General features: G+C 48.0%; 1 long non-coding RNA gene across 1 annotated transcript; it reads right to left on the bottom strand.

Moving 5' to 3' along the window:
- Positions 1-692: 692 nt before the first annotated feature.
- LOC139077488 (uncharacterized) lies at positions 693-6,390 on the bottom strand. Its single transcript, XR_011530129.1, has 3 exons — positions 6,254-6,390; positions 3,367-3,451; positions 693-985 (listed from the first exon to the last, which is right to left on the bottom strand). It is a non-coding gene; the product is annotated as an uncharacterized lncRNA (long non-coding RNA).
- Between the last annotated feature and the right edge of the window lie 12,029 nt (positions 6,391-18,419).

Here is an 18,419-nt window from a genome sequence, read left to right as displayed (position 1 = left end):
GACAGGAAGGAGCTGGGCAGCCCCCAGCCTCTTGCCGAGATGTCTTCCTGAGAGAACTCTGGAAGCTCCCGCAGGGCCGCTCTTGTTCCCGGGTCTCCGGAGCTGAGCTGCTGCGGGTTTCCGGGCAGCGCGCGCAGCCTCTCTCAGCGGCGCCCAGGGGCCTGTGCGTTCCTGAGCCAAAAGGCTGAACGACGTGGGGCAGCAGCGGCCCCACTTCGAGATGTCTTCGGGGCAAATGTTTGCTCCTTTTGTCTGGAAGCAAAACCCTTAGCCGCTGTCTTCTCCAGCCTCTGCGGAAGTTAAAGCAGGAAGCTAAGCGGCGGTGATTACGGGGCTCCGCTTGCTTATTAGCAGCCCACAAAGGATTCTCCCGGGGCTTCGAGGCAGAGGCCGCAGCGGCTTGGAAGCAGGCTGCTCCTGGCCCGCGCCGCGCTCTGAGCGCACAGCCTTCTCCCCCGGGGGGCTCGCCCGGCCACTGAAGCCCCTTGCCCCTGCCCCACCCCGCAGCCGGTCACCGGAGCCAGTGGGGCAGGCCCTTTGTGGACGGTGCCTGGGAGGGTGCGGGAGGAGGAGGAGAGAGAGGAACAGAGTCCAGGGGCTGACAGACGTCTCCTTGGAGAGGGAGATGGTGTAGGTGAGTTGTTGGAATAGCGTCGGGTAGGGGTCAGCAAATCACGGCCAGATCCTGCCTGTTGCCTGTGTTTATAAATAAAGTTTTATTGGACACACCCACACCCCTTCCTTCACGGATTGCCCGTGGCTGCTTTCAAGCGGCAACAGCAGAGTTGAGTAGTGCAACAGAGACTACCCGGCCCACAAAACCTAAAAGATTTCCCTTCTGATCCTTTACAAAGTGAGCCACCCCTACGTAGGGGAAAGAGTATGAATTTCAGAGTTGACTAGATACCGATTCAAATGCCTCTTTTACTTTTGTTCTGCATTACCTTGAACACGTTGCTTCTGCTCTGAGCCTCATTCCTTCCATCTGTAAAATAAAGATGTCATCTATTTCCCATATGCTTATAATAAAGGGTTATTCTGTATCAGGCACTGAGTGCTTTGCAAGCGTTACCTCATTTAATCGTCACAACTCTATGATGTTGGTGCTATTATGATCATACCCATTCTACAGAGGGGGAATGGAAACTCAGAGAGGTTAAATAACTTACCCAGGATCACAGAGTGCTGGGATTTTGAACATAGGCAATATGGCTTCAGAGTCTGTGTTCTCAACTAACTATTGTGAAGATTGAGGAATAGTGGATGAACAGAACCAAGCCACCGGGGCTGGAATGCAGTAGGAACTCAATATATGTTGGTTCACTTTTCCCCAAATTGTTTTGCTTCCTGCATCTGTCCAGAATAAGGGTCCTGGCCCCTTTGAACTGCGGTTTCTTAGGCATCACGGCCCCTCCTGCCTTTGCCAGAGCCCAATATCGTGAATGCTGCTTTGGTTTCCTCGGCACGCTCCCCCTCTCCCTGCCTGCCATCGTCTCCCTCCCGCTGTTTAGTTAATAATAACATATCATGTTCTGTCTCAGATGCATATCAGTTGTGTGTAATTATTTATGGAGAAATAGACAGATGATTCCCTGCTTGGACCATTTTCACAGTCAGCCATACCTATCACTTAGCGTCCCTCTCTCCCCTAGTCTAATAACACTGTCCACTTTAGATCCTGGGGCCTTGATTTATTAGGTAATTTGTTTCTTCTCTGTGGCTTGGGCCTGCCTGTCATCAATATAATAGAATGATGGAAGTGCAAGCTATGGACACCAGACATTAAAAACTAGGCAAATATTACGCATTTCAACTCCTTGTCCAGCCACAGCCAATCCACAGCAATCCTCAGCCTTGGCTTGTCGAGGGACAGGCAAAAGATTACAGACAGACACCCAGGGCCTGACTTCTTGTAAAATGGCTCTTTGAAAATTGGGCTGGCTGCTCTGCTGGTAGATGCTTTTGGGAAAATGCCCAGAAGAACACACACACACACACACACACACACACACAGGCATGTGTGTGCATGTACACATGCACAACACACGTGTGCATGTGCATACACACAGCAAAGGAATCTAAGCTCCCTTCCCAAGAGACTAAACATACTGAGGAGGGGAAATGTCTGAACTGGGTGCCAGGGGGCCTGGCTTTCACCCAGTCTGCCACACTAACCAGGTCGGGGAGCGGGGGATGTCACCTCACCTCTCTGGGCCCGAATTGCCTCATTTGTCAGACGAGGAGGTGGATTAGATGGGCTCAAGTGGCCTTCTCGCCTTAGCGTGCTGTGATGTGGCCAAGGTTGCACAGAATGTAAGAGGCAGAGCTGGAAACTGAACCTTTGCTGTTTGAGTCCAAGATTAGTGCTTTTGCTGCTACACCATGCTGTTCCCATTGATCATAATTGTAATCAGAATGATCCGTCTCTTCACCATCAATAGCTTTATCACAATCACTGAAATAATTTCACCAATAAATGATCTGTAATTGCATCCTCAAGAGAATCATCAGTGCCATTATCTCCAGGGGCATCTCACCAGCACCATCATCATCATCACACTCACTTCACTGAATGTTTTCTGTATGCCAGGCTTCCCATGCAGCATGTTATTTAATCCTCACTGCAATTCTAGAAAAACGGCACCATTATAATTATCCTCATTTAACAGAGGAGGCAACTGAGGCTCAGAGTGGAACACAATAGGAAATACCAGACTTTGGATTTGAACTTGGGTCTGTTTGGCTCCAAAACAAGTTTTCAACCACTATGCTGTGCGTCATCAGCATTGTCATCACAAGCACTATCATCAGTGTCGGCATAAACGTTATCCTCTGCTTCAGCACCACCAAATCACATGACAGCATCCTTTTAATCACTCCCAGTATCATCACCAGAATCAACAGCATTGCTAATGTTGGCATCATCAATATCAGAATCAATATTGTCAATATTATTATTGCCAATATTTCAATATAAACACCATCATTAATCAGTAGTGATATTGTCATTGGCACCATCATCTATATAGTCCATACCAATGTCGTCATTGATACATATCAGTCCTATCAAAATTGTCTTTAAAGTCATTGCTAATACTGACATCACTGTTAACATCGCTATTGTCACTGCCAATATTATGCTCACCGTCACCAACCCAGTCCACACCAACATCATAATCAGTATTATAAAAAGCAGAATCATCAGGGCCACCACTAATCTCACCCTCCATATGGAATGTACCAATATTGCCAACAGTAAGATCAACATCTTCAATAGCATCAGGTCACCATCCTCGTCCCAAAACAACCAAAGTAAATGATACACATCTCCAATTAAAGGGATATCATAGACATCAATCTACTTACCCTTGTCGTAACCATGAGCTACTGAGTTCCTACTTGGTGAGTTGTACTGTGTTAGGTCTTTTCTCCCCTGGTGCTATTCGATATCCTGTGCGAAATGTGGAATGCATAAATATTTGATTCATTGTCACACAGCCCGTTCAGATGTTGCCAGGGTCATCAGGAATCGGAAAGTTCTACATCTCCCCAGTTAGGGGATTCCTGTTTCAGAAATTTTAGGCCATTGAAGACCTTTGAATCCCACTCATCCTTAAAGTCAAATTACTTACTAGTTCCCCAGTGGGATTCCTTCTCCTGCCTCCTTGTGGGTCTATTGCACATGGTTTTAATCCCCGTTATAGCATCTATCATCCAGCTTTTGTCCAGGTTGTTTGTGTGTCTGTCTCCTTCCCTAGGATGTAAGTTCCTGAGGTGGGGCTAGTTTTTTCCCATACCCCTTAGAGGTTCTACACAGAATGCTCTCAATGTGTGTGTTTGGGGAACTGAAGGGAGTGGACTGTCAGCTGGTCCATAAGAATCATGTGATGAAGTGTGAAGAACATCAGACTGAGAACAAAGACATCCGATTTTAGTCTGGATTCTCCCTGAGTAACTGTGCAACCTTGATCATTCATTTCCCTTCCCTCTCTCCTTCCTCTATCTCCAAACTTAATAGTCATTCCTTTTCCACACCCAATCTGTCACCAAGTTCCGCGGCTCTACCTTCCAAAAAGACCCCAACAACCCATTTCTCACTCTCCTCTGCCCGCGTCGCGCAGGCCTCCATCTCTGGCTGGAACCCCTGCAGTTATCTCTTAGTTGGTCTAGCTACCTCACTCTACTCCCCTAAACTCTCTCCCCGATGTGGGGACCAGAGTGCTCTTTCCAAAGCATCCATCATTGCCCATTAGTCCCCTCCTCAAAATCCACCACGGGCTGTGTTCCTCACTTAAAGTAACATTCAGGCTGCTTCTGTGGTCTGCAGTGCACACAGTCCGGCCCTGCCTCCCTCTCCTTCCTCACCTCACGCATCATTACCCCCTTGTCCTCAGACTCGCCATTCATCTTGTAGCATCCTGAAAATCCCCAGCTTGTTTCTGCGGCAAGGCCTTCACACGTGCTGGCCCCTCTGCCCGGAGAGCTCTTGCCCTCAGCTCCACATGGCCTGCTCCATTACAGCGGCCAGTCCTGCGATCAGGAGCCCCTTCTCAAGAGCCTTTCTGTGACCTCCCTCTGTGAAGTAGAGCCCCTCCAGGAGGCTTTCTCTTCTCATCACATCCACCCACTCAGCAAGTATTTATTGACTATCTGCTCCAGGTTTCTCAGCCTCGGCACTATTGACATTTTGGACGGGATCATTTGGCCTGGGATGGGGTGGGGCTGTCTTGTGCATTGTAAGATGTTTAGCAGCATCCCTGGCCTCTAGTCTCTAGATGCCAGTAGCACCCCCTTCCCAATTGTGACAACTAAAGATGTCTCCAGACATTGTCAAGTGTCGCCTCGGGGTAAAATCACCCCTGGTTGGGAACTACACTTTTCTAAAAGCTTAGGATACATCAGCAAATAAAACAGATACCACCATTCACATTCCCCCACCAACCCCAGCCTTTGTGGAGTACATTCTAGTGGGAGGAGACAGACAATGACTGTAATAAATAAGGAAGTTACGTATGTTCTAGAAAGTAACAAGTGCTATGGGAAAAAATACAGCAGGTCAGGGTGATCAAGGGTGCTGCAATTTTGAGAGGGTGGTCCCATAAGCCTCATTGGGAAGGTGCTTTAGATTTATTGTTATTTTTTGTTTAATCATTGCGTATATTATGACGTGAAATTATATCACGGTCTTGTTTATTGTCTTTCTTCTCTTCCAGAAAGTGGGCTGTACGAGGGCAGAAAATGTTCCTCTCCCACTCAACACCTGTATACCCAATACTTAGAACAGTGGCTGGTCCAGAGTCTACTCAGTAAACATGTAGGTAATTTTTAGGAGCTGGGAGCACAGAGATAAACAAGAGCTCAGTGGACGGCACTGAGTCCTGCCCCTGATGTCCAGATGCCCTTCGCCTCCCCATTCCATCTGCAGTCGAAACTGAGATGTCCCCTGTGCTAACTTATTTCATGGGTAATTAAAAAGTCCCATAATTTATTTAGTTTATCTCCAGAGGTTATTTCAAACACCTCCTTCTTTTGGTGGAGTACTGGTCTTCCAATCAGGGCCAATCTGACCACAGAGCATTTTCTCAGGGAAAGTGCTCTCTGTCCTGATGAATCACTTGCCACCCTGACATCTCCCCTCCTCCCGCTGTGGCCAGGTCACTTCCGAGAGGCCAGCTCAGTGGGGGGAAGGCTGCTTTGGAAGGGGAAGCAGGGGCTCCCTGTCATCAGAGGTGTTCACTGTGGACTCCACGACCGCTCTGCAGGATGCTGCGCAGGATGCTGCACAGGGTGCTCAAGCCCGGGTGGTGGTGACACAGGGTCAGTGATCCCAAGCTTTAGTGAGCACCAGGGTCCCCAGGGGGCTCATGGGACAAAGTACCATGCCCCAGCCCCATAGTCTGGCTTGGTGGCCTGGAGAGGGGTCGAGGCGTGGGTGATGCCTGTCCTGCTGACCAGGGACCACAGTGTGAGTCGTTTCACGCTGAAGCGCCCTGCAGCTCCTCTGCTGCCCAAGGTTCTGCAGTCTATGACGACTTCTCCAGGCACACAGTGCAGCTCTCCGGTTCCTGATCCTCCCTTACCTCCTGTAGACTTTGAACTTGTCTTCTCCCGACAGTTTCTGTCGTCCTCCCTGGGATCGTAAACATCTCATTCTTTCCCTGGGATCTCCCCTGCCTCCACCATTTTTTTTTTTTTGATAATTCCAGCCTTAGGCAATAAGTAAATCTTTTCAAAGCCAAAAGTTGATACTAACCTCTGCTGTGAGGGATATGAGGTCAGGAGACTCTGCTCCCAAGGAGGGTACAATCTGACGAGGAGAGTAGCATATGGCTCTGGAACCCTAGAGAAGGATCAGATATGCCATAAGGAATGGACAAGCACAGGAAGGAAGCGCTGGGCTGCCTCCAGGGAAGGAGCACACTTTGTGGCTGGAGTAATCATGGAAGGTGCAAGGAGGAGGTGTGATGTGAGCTGAGTTCTGCAGGATAAAAAAGTGGGGGAGCTATTAGGTTGAACCATCTGAACCTGCTGCTCTTCCAGCACTGTGGGCCTACAAACCCTGAAACTTCATATGGCTCCATCTAAGAGTATTATTTTTCTTTCTCCTGTACATCAGTTATATTATCCTCGTCTTGGAGAAGCCCAGAGAGATTCAACAAGCTGTGCAGTGACACAGGGGAAGAGGCGGAGCCAGGAGCCCAGACCCGAATGACTCCACATTCTAGTTTTAGGGTTTCCTGGCTCAGTGGGTCTCAGGCTATGGAGAAAGCACCCGAATCCCTTGGGTTCCTCAGAGGTCCAGCTCAGTAGTTGGGAGGGTAGAGCGGAGTGGGTGGTGGTGATGAGAATCTGCATTTCAGTCAAGCTGCCAGGGAGCCTGCGTGCTGGTCTGCGGCCCACACTTGGCGTTCTGCGGCCCACACTTGGTGTTCTGCTGGTTTAGGTAGACAAGATGGAAGAGGGTGAGGAAAGGCAGCAGGATGAGCAGAGCCCCAGAAGAAGGAGTGGGCATGGTGTGTGCCAGCAAGGGCAGGGATATCAGCCTTGGGGCTGGCGAGGGGCGAGGGGCGCAGGCTGGGGCAGTGGAGAAACCTGAACAGGCTGGCGGAGGGCAGTAGGGACAGTCTATCTCCATCCTTCCTGTCCCCTCCCAGCCTCTCTCCCTCCCACCTTGCCCTGTTCAAGGAGGCAACATCCAGCAGCATCACCCTCCCCACACTGGGGCGCATAGAGGGTTTTTGGCCTCAGTAATTTCTCCAGCACCACTGAGCCCTTCTGCCGAGTGCGATAAACCCTATTTCGTAAAGAAGACATGAATGGCTGTAATCAGATACAATGTTTGCTACGCTGAACAAAATGAGCAAAAGAAAAAATATGCAGCCAAGCTATAATTATGGGTATAATATTTCAGCCCATTAGCAAAAAATATCTCAGAAACCTGCTGCCCCGCCTTCTCAGCTAAAAAATTGGATGCTAAGCTGGTGAAAGCAAACAACAAAGCAGAGCACTGAAGCAGAGGCCTAATTAATTGCATATACAATTTTTTTTTTTTTTTTGGCTGGCAGTGGGTTCTGACAGTTCTGAGTCTTGAGCTGCACCAGATAAAAAGAGAGATTGTCATAGCCTGGCGGTGCGGCTCTGAGGGCTTCTAGACGCTGGTCTCTCCTCCTCAGCCTGGCCTAGTACTAGTCAAGGGCCTGCCACTGTCTAAGCACTTGGTAAATTTGGGGGGTTCTGAACAATAATAGCTATCTTCTGTTGCTAGCTGTGTGAAAGGTACGGGGATAAAGCTTTACAAATTTTGTCTCATTTTTTTCCTTTGGGAGCAATGTGAGGTGATGTGATGGATTTTACTGATGATCTTCTGGCCTCTTTTCTCTGTTTTTTGAGCCCCAGCACCTACGACTATCTTTGGAGGACCACCTGTGAGTTACTGGAGTCACGCTGCCTGCACGCAGAGAGCCCCTATTACAGGGGAGTCTGTGACCCCCCTCTCCCAGGGAGGGGCCCAGACCAGCGAGCGATGGAGGTGGGAGTATGAAAGCCAGGACCCTCGCCCTGGGCCAGGTCACTGGGAGGAACTCACACTCCTGAGTTCCAAGAGGGGTCAGGCTCATGAATCTCCTGCGGGACTTTGCCAGAACTCACCCTCTGCCTGCCTTCCTCCCTCACCCACCCTGAGCCCCATTCCCTGTGGTCGTCTCCAGAGTTCTTTCTTGATGAATCATTTGTTTGTTACTCTTTGGCTCCCAGTACCGTTCTAGGGAGCCAACCTCAGGCAGGTAGGATTACTGACCACCTTTTTACCAGAGAGGAAACCGAAGTTCAGAAGGGGTAGTAACTTGACTTGGGGACCTCAGTAAGAAATTGGGGACTGAGGTTAAGCTCCATGTTGTCTGATCCCAGAGCCCCTTCTCTCCATCACTGCACCATGGCACCTTTTATTAGTAGCATCAGCAAGATAGACCTGGCTTACAACTTCTCTTTCCCACCATTTGCAGGCCTCTGCTTCCCAGAGGATTTTTTCCAAGATGCCCCCCACAGGCATTCAGCCCTTAAATTGACCCCTCCTCCATCTGCACAAATGTCTGTCACCTTTCCCGCAGCAATCTCCACCACCACTTGACTGAGTTCTTAGTGGGCAGTGATTCTGAATCGCTCATCTGTGAATTCCTAGGGCCCAACACAGGGGTCAGTGCCCAGCAGGGTCTCAGGAAATCCATATGAAATAATTGAATTAATGAATTGATCGAGGGGAGCCATTTGGAAGTACCCTGCCCCCAAGCCCTCCCTAGTCTCTAGGATCTGTATGAAACTGGACAGGTTGGTGGTCCAGCAGCCACCATCCTGTGTTCTGTTCAACATCCTATGTTCTAGAACTCGGCATTGTCTTGGCAATTCTGATAATTAGATCTGTGCCTTTTTTTCCTGGGCTTCTCTAGTTACCTGCCTGTTACCTCAGGCTCATCAAGCCCTGCAGGGGTCTGACCATTGTATACATTCATTCATTAAATCTATCATTCACTCTTGCAGTCATCCATCCATCTAACCTCACCCATTCATCTAGCCCCACCCACCCACCCATCCACGCATCCATCCATCCATCCACTCATCCATTCTCCATCTACCCATCCACCCAACCATCCAGCTATCCATCCACTCATCCACTCATTCACCCATTCATCCACCCAACTACCCATTCACCCATTCACCCATTCACCCATCCATCCACACTCATACACTCATCCATCCAACAAAGCTCTCATGAGGGCTGCCTTCAGTAACAGTCTGGTGGGGGGGTATGGATGTATTAAGAAGTCAGTCATCATACCATGTGATCTATGCATGAGGCAGGGAATCTATACGGTACTATGGGCTCATAGGAGGAACACTTGACCCAGTCAAACTTCCCAAGACACCTGAACTGGGATCTGCCTGATGAATGGTAAAGAGAAGCAGGGAATGAGGTAGATTGTCTCAGGCAGAGAAAGCAACAGATACGAAATGATACAAAGGCCAGAGATGAGTGAGTGCGTGGAAGGTTCAAAGGAGTAAGGGACATTCAACCTGATACTGATGGAGCAGGGACTGCTGTGGTTGCAGGGGGAGAGAGTGAAGTGGGGTTTTGTGCCTAGATGAGAGAGATTCAGAAATTGATGGGAACTGGTGATTGATCGGATGTGGAGGCAGGGGATGGAGGAGTCAAGGATGATTGCCAGCCTCTGGCCTGTGCAAGAAGGTGGACGGAGGTGGCACTGACCAAGTCACGGAGGGAGAGCAGGTGGGCATGGGGCATGGAGCCTGGAGAGGGAAGAGTGTGTGCTCAGTCTGGGGCAGGTTGAGTTTGAGACGCCTGTGGGGCGTTCAAGTGGGGCTGTTTAAGAAGATAATTGAATATCCAGGTCTGAAGGCCCAGACAGAGATAGGGCTGGGAATAAAGATGTAGGGCTCACCAGGCTAGGAATGGCCACCAATTCCTCAGAGTAAATGGGAAGGCCCAGAGAGGGTGTGCAGACTGAGAAGGGGCTGGTCCACTGTCTCCTTATAGATGTCCCAATGCTGACCACCTACCTGGATGGTGGGCGTCTCCCTCCCCGGATTCCAGTCCACACATGGACAACATTCCCAGGCTAATTCCACTCTCTGTGGCCAACCATGGGGGTCTGCACTCCATCTTCCTCACGCGGCCCCCTCTTCCCCTCCAGAGTCCACTGGACAGCAGTTACGTGGGTTAAGCCTGGATGTGTTTCTCTATGTCTCTCATAGGACAGCCTCTTCTTCTGAAGGGCTTTTTTGACTGGAGGAAGGAGGAGAGACTGTTCTTCCCCGTGTGGCTGCTCACCAGATGGGGAGGGGACTAGCATGCTTCTGGAGTCAGAAGCTCAGGTGGGCCTCTCTCCACCACTGCTTTCAGAAATGTCTTTAATTATTAATTACTATGTGTGTATTGTGCAAAAGATATACAGCCCAGAAAAATAGCAAGATAAATATGATAGACCCTGTACCGTTCATGCCACTAGCACCTGTATCCCACCCCCTAGTGACGACAGTTATCCTTCCAGACTGCACACACACATACGCATACACCCACACACTACTCAGCAGTTGACTTTTTGTTTATAAAAATACTCTACACATAGTTCTACTCAAAATGTGTATAGCTCTACTTCCATTTTTCTTTCTTTTTCATTTTTTATTATAAAAAGCATACAAATTTATGGTAGAAAATGTGGAAATTCCAAAAAATATAGAAAATGAAAACCAAAGTCCGCCAGTATCCTAAAATCTCACTATCCAGAGATGATGATGAACATTGAGGGAAAACATAACAAATTTACTTTTACTGGACAGTAATAGAAGAAGCAGAAACTAAAGTTAAAGAATTAAGTAACTTCAAGTTAACTTTTCTTTAAAGTCCTTTTGCAAAGGACCAAGACTTTTCTTAGTCCTTATGTAATTTTTCTCTTTTTCTTACCTCTAAAGGAATTGAGAGGTTGAAGTTGTGATGTTTCATTTTCACTAAATGCTTCTTAATGGTTGTTAGTTTAGGTAGAACTTAATTATTTCTCTTATAAAAATCCAAAGGTATACCTTACCCCTAACCAGACAGACTAAACTCATCTATGTATGTATATTCTAAAATTAAAAGTAAAAAAGAGGTAAGACTACTGTTAGGATAATTTATCAAGAGAAACTACTAAAGTATCAATCACTTTCAAAAAGAACGAGCATACCATCGGGAAACAGTTATCATTTGTTCCTGACACAAACCCAAACAGATTACGTGTGAATTCCCGGCATTCGTTGGTTATCTGCTTCTTCCCACGTTACCTGACCAGGGGCAGGTTGACTCTGTGGGATCAGAAAGCACATTTTCCTCCACTTCATCGGCGGCTCAGAATCATGTCACAATTTAGCCCATGTACGTCTGGCCCATGACTTTCACGTATGGTTCATCGTTGTTCTCAGAGTCTCTCAGTATCTTTCTTTTCCTTCTTGCACAGAAGCATCGTGTGTCTTAGTTCCATGATAGCTCTTAGCATTCCAGCTTCGTACTCATAGAATTGGGTAATGTTGTTTTCTTCATTCTTCGTGGAGTCCTCTGATATCTTGTTCTAATTGGGGCTAATTGCTTATTAGGCCGCTGCACAACTGTCCTGCTGGTCTTTCTTTTCATTGTTCTCCTGGTTAGCTCTATGGTTTCTTGAATCTGTTGTCTCCCTCTTTCTTGGATTCACTTTTCGTCTTGCCAGAATATATCCTCAAGGATGTTTTTTTCAGAAAATGGGCATAACAGGGGTAGGAGTGTGGAGCAAGTAAATCTGAGACCTTAGATATCTAAAAATGTCTTTGCCTTCAAGCCCTTGCACTTGAATAAGAGATTCCAAGTGGTTTCCCCCCACAATGCTGTGGACAATGTTTTGTTGCCTTCTAGCAAGCTCCATTGCATATGAAAAATCTAATGCTTGTTATTTCTTTTTACATATCCCAATTTTTTTCTTTAAGAGGTTTTAAGATTTCCTCTTAATTGTTGGACTTCTGAAACGTTCTCAGTTTGTTGCAGTGTCTTTTTTCATTACACACTTGGTGAGAACAGTAGATGGGTACTGCTTTTTGGTCTGGCCTGTTTTCCTTTCCCTTGGGAACTGCCACTAACTCACTCACTCAGGTGACTTTGGAGGTGCTGTTAATGAAGGGGAGCTTTCTTCTCTGCCCCAGGGCGGCCAATCAGAGCATTCCATCTCTCCAGCCCAGAGATTGGTTCAGAGATGGACATGTGACCCAAGCCAGGCCAATCAGAGCACTTTTTAGAGACCTATTTGGATGCTGGGAGAGAGGAGATTTATGCTCTTCTCTCTGGGTTTGGGGCAAGAGTGAAGTAAGACTGGAACCCTGGAGCCCGCGTTGGTCCACTATGCACAGAGCCTGCCTGGGAATGAACCCACGGAGGGAAAGAGAGGAGGACGGAGCGTGGAAGGGAGAAAGTGCGAGAGAGAATGAGAGTGATTTTGTAATTGTGAACCACTGGATTCAGGCAAGACTGAAGTCAGATCACACAACATGTTCATTTTCTTTTTCTACATAGTTTGAGCTGGGTTTTCCTTCAAATGTAAACAAAAGAACCTTGATAATATAGTGACCCCTTTTAACCCCCAAATCTGTGTCTTTCATCAGTTGAGGGGAGTTTTCTTTCCTTATTTGATTATTCCTTCCCTTTCATGGCTTCAGTTCTCTCCTGAAATTCCTATTAGTTGGGCATTGGCTTCCTGGGATCTAGTCTCCATCTCTTCTTATCTTTTCTTATTTTAAAAGTCTCTTTAACATTTTAATCTATATTCTGAGACATTTCCTTGACTTTATCGTCTCCATCTCTCCATTCTATTATTTAACCTATTACTAAGCTCTTCATTTCAACCAACTTACTTCCCATTCTAAGAACTTTTTTTTGAGGAATATTGGCCCTCTTTTTGCTGAGGAAGACTGGCCCTGAGCTAACATCCGTGCCCATCTTCCTCCACTTTATACATGGGATGCCTACCACAGCATGGTGTTTGCCAAGTGGTGCTGTGTCTGCACCCAGGATCTGAACCGGCAAACCTCAGGCCGCAGAGAAGCGGAACGTGTGAACTTAACCGCTGCGACATCGGGCTGGCCCCTCTAAGAAGTTTTTATTCTCTGTTTCTTCCTTTATTTTTTCAGAACAAGCTGTTCTTGTTTTATGGATGCAACATCCCCCCAGTGAATTAGCACAAGACACTTCTGTGTGCTGCATCGTCTGTTTTTCCTTTTCAGTTGCTTTGTTCTCCTTGACGCTTCTCTTTTATGTGGTTTGTTTTCCTCAAAACTTGGTAATCCTTAGATAGCCATTCGAACGTGTGAATAAATAACTAAGTTGATCAGTACAGGTTGGGGTGGGATTGTTCTCTGCCGGTGGTCCAGCTCTCCTTCTAAAGTAGGCCTCTCTCCTCGATGGGACTGGGCTCCTGGAAGCATCTGGGTGAGGCCTGCTGACAGGGAGCAGAAAGGCCAGCTCATGACCTGCCACCATGCTCAAGTGAGAAATGCTTTCCTCTGAGTCTAGACAGCCTTAGTGTACAGGGGTTTTGATATATGAGATTCCGAATATCTCTAAATTCTTCAAAATTGCACATTAAAAATAATAGGACTAATGGAGAAAATAGGGTTAGGGATAAGCTACTCAAAATTCATGCTAAACATTATAATTAGACCATTAACAAAAATAACCACACTAAAAATTGCTGGCATTTAAAAAATATGTGTTAAATTTCCAATAAGTAAAAAAATTACAGTAAATATAGGGTTTTACCTTTTAAAGAAAAAGTGAGTACCTCAACAGAAAGAGGTGTGAGGTAGGGTATAGGCTTCCAAGTTATGAAAACGAGAGCCAAGCGCACAGAGAATGGGGAGCGCCGTGTAATAAGCCCTCCCGAGACAAGACAAGTGGCCGTGAGGAGGGGTGTGGGCACATCAGACCTGTGTCTGGTCTTTTGTGGCTCTGGGTTCAACCCGCTTTGCATTCATTCCTTGGTGGCACAAAACCTAGTGTGCAGGGAAAAATCGTGTATAAACCAGTGTGACTTCCACATTGCACTGATGTCGTGCTCCTGTGTATAATCGTGTACGAGTGAATGCAGACGGTAGAGACACACGTTGTAGTAGAACAGACCGTGTTTTGTCCCCCTGTGGAGTCCCCATCCTTCATGTTTTTTCTCTGAGTCTGTTGAAGAGGTCATGAAGGGCAAGTCTACAGAAATGCCTGCAGAGCCCCGGTTTTATTTTGAGAGTTGTTCTCATGACTTTTCCTGAATGCCAAGGCCAGCTCTTCTATATATTCAAGAAGGGGCTGGGACAACTGGCCCAGCTGTGCTTCAAGCAATTTCGATTGCCTGAGGCCACCTTGCTTTTGTTGGTGTTTCTCTGAGGCTCAGGCTTCAGTGACAAGCCTCTCCTAGGTCTACACTCAGTAATGGTTTCCTTGCTCTGCTTTCTCAATCAACCGGATCCCTTTTTCCTGCTACTGTTCTCTACATTTCTGGTCCACTGATAGCGTACTTTCCTGTTTCCTAAGATGGGTTTACTCTGTTTCTTATATCTGTTCTGACTTTTTTTCAATAGGATTTTGGTATGGAGAGAAGTTAAATTCTGTGTACCCAGTCTACATCTCAAATTGGAAATTCTCTCCACCACTTTTTGTCCTTTTGACTTTGGCCAAGGCTTTTTACAATTTTGAACTTCATTTTACTGTCTGGAAAATGGGAATGATAGTAATATCAGTCCTGCCTACCTCACAGGGATTGGGAAAGGATGGAGGGATGGGGGAGTCACCTATGGACAAAAAGAGGGGCATCAATTTAAGTTGTTTTTTAGCTCGTGGAAGAGAACCCCCTAATTTGGCAGATGAGAAAATGAAGCCAAGAGATGGGGAGCAATTTTTACCTTAGGTTACCCAGAACTCTCTAGCCTCTTGGCTCCTGGGTCCCATACTGTTTCCAGGCCCAGTTACTCTGCAGCCTTCAAATGCCCAGGGCGCAGAGCTGGGGGCAGAGCAGTTGAGAATTCGGAAGAGGCAGAGATGGCATAAATAATTCAGTGATTGCCGACCGTGGGCCATTAAATTTTCCATGATCTGTTTTATTTCCATGATCTGCTACGCAACGTTAGTTGGTTCCAGTTCAGATGCAAACCAGGCATTTCGCTCTGCCTACAGGAACTAGACACTGCTCCTTATCAGGGATCCAAGACCAGGGAAACATTGGCCTTGGGCCCAGCTGGGCCTCCATCTCCAAAGGTGACTAAAGAGGAGTTCAGTCACAGAGGCGAGAGGGTCGAGCCGCCCTCCTCCTGCTCCTGAGAGTCACTGAGACACCAGCAGAAGGTGACTCCCACCTTTGAGCTCAGGATATACTCACAGATGACCTCAACTTGAGACTCTGCTGTTGCTGCTAGTGATCAGCAAAAGTATGGTGTGTTGGGTGGGGATGAGGGGTTTAAAGAGTTAGTTTGCTCCATGTAAACATGAAAGGTTACTATCATGTTTGTAACTCTTTTTTGGCATTCTTACATTTATTTCTTCATATCCTAGGAGCCTCAAAATCTGGGAGTGGTCTTGGCCTCGCATGACTTCTGGGAAACTTTATGGGTCTTCACTCCAGCATCAGGCTCTGCAGAATCCTAAAGGTGGTGGGGACTCCTCTACAGATGGAGAAACAGAGGCTCAGAGAAAAAGATGGCCAACTGATGGCGAAGCAGGCCCAGGGCCAGGGGCCAGGACTCTCAGACCAGAGCCCTTCCCAGGGCTTGGGTCTTGAGAGGGAGAATTTTCCTCACCCCCGGACCATTGAATCACCGTCTCAGGTCTACAGGATCACTGAGGCTTCTCAGATTTGTTCATAGAGCCAGACGCTTTTTCCACCATCCTGAAGACCGCACTTTCCTAAGATCACAGTCTGAGCGTGCTCCCTACTCATGTCACGGCAGAGTGCCAAAGGGAAGAACCCGGCGCTGCAAGCGAGATTCCGGAGACTCGACCAGTGGGTATGGGCTTGTCTTCCTCATTCCGCTCACTGGCAGGATCCCAGGGGATAGGACAGTGCGTGAAGCCAGACAAAGGGAAAGAGGAAGAATCTTTGAATCACTAGAGAATCCCCAGAGAATCCCCAGTGGGCAGTAAAGTGTGATAGAAAGAACTAAGGGTGAGCGTTAGATGGGCTGGCTCCAAATTCCGGATTTATGGCTTATCAGTTATGTGCATAAGGGACATACGTCTTCACTCAAAGCCTCAGTTTCCTCCCACATGAAGCAAGGAGACCAAAACTGAATCCATGGGATTTTTGTGAGGCTCTATGGTAATGGCAGTTGTGAACTGCCAAGTCCTTTTGACATCTCTGTCAGTTAACCATTGCTACCTAACAAACCACCCAAAATTTGATGGCTTAAAACAGCCAATCATTATTGCTCAAGACTCTCCGGGTTGATGGGCACTCATCTCATCGTCTGTGGTCAGCTATGGTTGGGTAGGCAGCTGTGTTGATCTAGGCTGGGCACCCTCCCATGCGTGGGGCTGCCTGGTTATGAGTTGGTGTAGGGTGGGAAGCCTCGGCTCTCTCACCTTCCAGCAGGCCAGCTCTGGCTTGTTCACGGGGCAGTGGTGGGGTTCTAGGAGAAAGTGCAGAAGCACACAAGGCCTGTGCTGAGGGTTGGACTTGGAACCAGCGCACCGTCATTTCTGCCACAACCTGTTGGCCAAAGCAAGTCACAAGGCCAGCCCAGATTCAAGGTGGGCCTGGGGGTTGGATCCGCTTCTTGATGGGAGTTGCTGCAAAGTCACATTGCAAAGGAGGTGGGTGCAGGATTGTGGTCATTCATGCAATCACATCTACACAATCCTCGGGTCTATATTCTCCTTCAGTGAGTTCAAGATAGACTGAGAGAGGCACAGAATGACAGTGCCGGGGTGTGACTTTCAAGATGGGAGAGTGGCTTGTCCAAGGCCACACGGCTGGTGAGTGGCAGTTGGTGTGGGAACCCAGGACTTTTAATGTCAAATACCGTATGTCAAAAACAGCCTTAATGCTGTTTCTTCTATTGAATTTGCTCTGCGGAAAATGCAGTAGATGGGGATTTGGGGCGTTTACGTTTGTGCTCCTCTTTTTTCATGCTGCAATTTCAGAAAATTAAGTAAATTAGACTTCCTGGCCCTCCTTCCTGGAAGGAAACCCTGAGGAAGAAGGACAGGCCCCAGGACGAGACCTAGATTCCGATTCCACTTGAAGAACTTCTCACCTGCAGTTTTCCGTCTCCTTTTAGAGAAGCACGTGCTGCAAGGGATTTTCTCTCAGCCTTGTCCCTGGGCTTCTCCAGCCTGCAGTCCACCCTAATGAAGAAAGACCCTCATCTCTTGTTGCCAAGACAGCTGCTACAGCCCCCTGACTGGCATTCTTGCCTTCAGACTCACCTCCCACGCCACTGCCCCACGTCCATCCTGCCTGTGGGGCAGAGCAGTCTTTCAGATCCTTGGCTCCGATGATGACATCACATTAGGGAGAATATCTTCCAGGAGAGTGTGTTCTGGGGCATGAGCTTGGGAGCCAGGCAGATCCAGGTTTGACTCTAGGCTCTGACACTCATTAGAGCTGAGTGAACTGGGGCAAACTATTTGAATGCTCTGCGCTTATTTCTTCATCCGTAACACGGGCCTTATAAAGCTTCACCGGGTTTTGTGAGCATTAGATGTGCTAAATGATGTGAAGTCTTGGCACAGTCATTGGTACCCAGCAAGCGGTCAGGGAACGTTAGCTGATCTTGCTACTCCTGCCATGATTTCACAGCTCCCCACAGCCGGAAATTCCCAGGTTGCCTGACATCCAGGGCTCTCCAGGAGCCCCCGGGGACAGCCTGGAGCTCACCTGCCACAAGCCCCTCCCCTCAGGGGCTTCATGCTGCCTTTATTCTTAGTCAAATCCTTCATCCTTCAAAGCCCAGCACAAGCTCTCGTACTCTGGGAAGACTTCCTTCCAAGGCCCAGCACAAGCTCTCCTCTTCCGGGAAGTCTTCCCTCACTGCTTCGGCCCCCAGTGGTGCTCCCTTCTTTCACCTCTACCACTCTCTGTGGTCCTTCTTTTCCTACAGAGTGTGTGCTGGTTTGCTAGCTGTTCCAGCTACTATTGCTGCATCAGTTTATTATCTCGTGGTTTTGGTGGGTCAGAAATTTGGGAAAGGCTTGTCTGGGTGGTCCTGGCTCTGGATGTCCTCTGTGCTTTTTGTCTCATGATGACTGGAACTGCAACAGCAGGGGCTGGAGGAGCTGGGGTGTGGCCAGGGACCTCCCATTTCACGGGTGTTGGGGCCTTTCCCAGCGGACTCCCCGTGTGGCCTAGAGTGGGCTTCCTCGCAGCACG

The sequence above is a fragment of the Equus przewalskii genome, chromosome 1, assembly GCF_037783145.1.
Source record: "Equus przewalskii isolate Varuska chromosome 1, EquPr2, whole genome shotgun sequence".
Lineage (NCBI taxonomy): Eukaryota > Metazoa > Chordata > Mammalia > Perissodactyla > Equidae > Equus > Equus przewalskii.
This window is presented reverse-complemented; position numbering and strand designations above follow the sequence as displayed.